Below are 3,453 nucleotides of genomic sequence, written 5' to 3' on the forward strand. Positions count from 1 at the left end.
TTGGGATAGAATGACGTGCCCTGGCTTTGAATGAAAATCTCAGCCTCAGGAGATTGGTTTTGACCATCTGCAACATAGCCAGAAGAATTAACTCCAGAAGAATTTTAATATCTAGAGACTTCTTGGGCTTGGTCTACACTTAAAAATTTTACTGGCAAGGTTATATCAGTTAGGAGTTTGATTTTTTTTTTTTTTTTTTGCTGACATAGGTATGCCAGTAAAAGCACTAGTGAAGCCACAGTTTTATCAATATAAAAGTGATTAAGCTATACCAGTATCAACATTTATATACCAGTATAAATGTCAACACCAGGAGGGATTTACCAGCATAAGTATACTGGTTCCATTAAAATGGCACACGTTTTAGTATAGACCTGTTCTTGGTTTCTCATTTAAGAGGCATCGGTCACTGTTCAGAGGAACTTCAGCTGTATTTCCCCTCAGTGGTACAGCAAAGGGCACCCACTCTCAGGCTTCCAGTTACCCAGCAATTGCACTTCTGAGTAAAGACCCACATCTCACTCCCTTCTGATTGGGGTATTACCAGACTTCACAATTCCCTGCTTTCACTGTGTTATTCCCAGCAGAGACAGTCTGCCCAGGCACAGTGAGACTGACTGCCCATAGTCATTGGTATCACCACACCTCTTTTTATGCAAACCTATTTTATTATTAGGCTAAAAGCACTAGAGAGAACACATTAAAAACAACAGAAGCTATACACATGCTAATAAGCTTACCAGACATCACCTGAGCTCTGACATGGGTTCTGGCAGGAGCAGCAGTCTTTCAATGCCCCACCCAAGGGGTTTACTTTATGGTCACAAATTCATCACAAAAAGAAAAGGAGTACTTGTGGCACCTTAGAGACTAACCAATTTATTGTTACTCCTTTTCTTTTTGCGAATACAGACTAACACGGCTGTTACTCTGAAAATTCATCACATTTTCAACTGATCACAAGCACGCCATTTTATGGGGCCTCAGTAGACCAAGTCCTTCCAATCCTACTCTAAGAATTGAGGCCCTCCATGGTCATCAGAGTCCTGTCCATTTACGGAATCAAGGAGTGGCCCTGAGCCAGTTTAAACCAGGCTCTTTATCCAAAAATCCTTTCTTTGTCTGTTGGTCCCTGGAGAATCCAGTTTGAACTTCTATATGCATACCTCTCCAGGGTGGCTTCAAAGGGCTGATAAAGTAAGTACATTAGCATCCCCCTCCTGCTAGAGGACATACATACAAAGCCACAACAACACACTGAATTGGGGTTAATACCTTCGATGTACATTAAGGTTTAATTGAATTCAATAAAGTTTATCTTAAGTCAGAAGGTGTGTTGGGGTAATACAGGATATTGTCAGTCTGTCGCAGTACCTACTGGTTAATTATAAACTACAGGAAAGAAAGAAAAATTGCATATTAGTCTGAGAAACTTTTTTTTTTAAATCCTCAAAAGAGTTCAAATCTTAATATCTGAATCAAGTTAAAAAGTAAATAAAAAAAACAATCTATTTCCTTATTGCATACTGCTTTATTTCCAAAGAGGCAAACAAATAGTAAATCTTTTATAAAGTAGGAATCAGACAGATGGGAAATAGGAAAAGCTCCTTTACCCTTCCACATAAAATTCATGGTTTGGAGGGATAAGTTGGTAATGACTTACACAAGACTTACAGCTGTTATCTTACTGTGCAATGAGATTTAACATGAACTGGACAGAGCCGACAGTTCCACATAGTTGTGTTCTTTTGTGAGCTTATTAAATTTTTCTACATAATCAATCAGCCATTATAAAATGAATCCAGTGTGCAACTGATCAGGCTGGATACAAGTTGTTGACTGGGAGAGAAATTGCTAAAAAATATTCAAATCCGAGTCATTTCCCCCTTCATCACCAATATTAAAACACATTGCTAGGACAAACATGATGAAAAATTGCATTACTGAAATGGAAATCTCATATGAAACTCCACAAAAGGTTTTATTATGAAGGTTTTAGTAAGAACCTTGCACAAAGTCTGAATGGATGTGATTAATGATCCAATTAAAACACTTGGGTGGAGTAGTTGAGCTCTACAAAGGTGCTTTAGAACTGCTTCTGAAAAAACAGAAAAGCCTTTCAAAGGGAAACAGAACAAATCCTTTTGTCAACATGGTGCCAGACTTCCTGAACCACAAACCCTCTCTTTGTTGCCTGTGCTTCCCCACAGAAATATTGCTAAAGCAGACGTCAGCAGATTTTATAAGTAAGTAGCTATATAAAATATGCTAAACTTGACTAGTCAATCACTTTGTCAGTACCTTGGAGAAGTAACCTAGTAATTTGTAATATGACTAGCACGAAAGCTCATGCTCAAATAAATTGGTTAGTCTCTAAGGTGCCACAAGTACTCCTTTTCTTTTTGCGAACACAGACTAACACGGCTGTTACTCTGAAACATGACTAGCACAATAACTCTCTCTCTTTGGGAACAAGAAGTTGACAGTAAAACAGAAAATAATCTGACTGTAAGCTCTTTGGCGCAGGGATCTGTCTATTTGTCTTTAAGCATCTGACACACTTTGGGGCACAAAAATAATAATAAATGTTATTCAGCAGTTGTGGGTCTTGGAAAGATAGGGAAAATTGGTCGACCACAGAATAACCACACTTATTTCTTACCTCCCAAAAAACTCTCCAAACCTATCCTGAGAGCAGACACAGCTCAGTTTTTAAGGTCCCATCTGAAGGGTGCCAATTATTCAGACATTCTGAACTTTATAGGTGCGTCTTCCTTTCTGAGCCCACTTCGTTTGTGGGGCCCGACATGGAACACAGGCCTGGGCCCAGAGATCACCCGGGGGGGGGGAGCAAGATATCGCCACATGCCGCCCCCCCCACCGCCATGCCGCCCCCTTACGCACCCCCTACAGCCCTCCCCCTACCGCCGTCCCGCCCCCGTACACCCCCCGCTGTCATGCTCCCTTGTGCCCCCTTCCCGCCCTGGTGACACAAAACTGGCCCCTCTCTCCCAAGGCCGCCCCGCACCCCTGCCAGGAGCTGCTCTCTGGCCGCAGCGGGGGGAAGGGGGCAGCTGAGGGGAATGGTGTCTGGGGCGATCCCTCAGGAACAAGCCACCCCGCTGGCTCACCTGGGGCTGAGCCACTCTCTCAGCACCGGGGCCTCCGCCGGCCTCTGCCCTCCTCCATCCTCCCCCTGCTGCGGCTGCTGCCCCGGGCGCCTGGCTCCGTGAGCGATGGCCCCGGCCGAAGCGGGGCTTCAAACTGCGCCACAGCAGCCGGCCACAGTTCCCTTGAGGCCCGGCTTCCTCCGTGTCACCGCGACTGGGGCAGCCGGTTCCCCAGCGGCTGACATTTCCCTTTGGCCAATCGCTCGCCGTCCAACCACGTCATCGACCGACGCCCAGCCGGGCCGCACGGGCTTCTGGGTAGGCCGACTCCGGCGCCGCTGAA

The 3,453-nt window shown here is 44.8% G+C and overlaps 1 protein-coding gene across 1 annotated transcript in view; it reads right to left on the reverse strand.

Annotated features, from left to right (window-relative positions):
• The window catches only part of LMBRD2 (LMBR1 domain containing 2), a 59,074-nt gene extending 55,701 nt beyond the window's left edge, over nucleotides 1-3,373 (reverse strand). Inside the window, exon 1 of the mRNA XM_077816750.1 lies at nucleotides 3,132-3,373. The gene's annotated coding sequence lies outside the window, so the exon portion shown is untranslated. The remainder of the gene's footprint in view (nucleotides 1-3,131) is intronic.
• Between the last annotated feature and the right edge of the window lie 80 nt (nucleotides 3,374-3,453).

The sequence above is a fragment of the Eretmochelys imbricata genome, chromosome 5, assembly GCF_965152235.1.
Source record: "Eretmochelys imbricata isolate rEreImb1 chromosome 5, rEreImb1.hap1, whole genome shotgun sequence".
In the NCBI taxonomy this organism is placed as follows: Eukaryota; Metazoa; Chordata; order Testudines; family Cheloniidae; genus Eretmochelys; species Eretmochelys imbricata.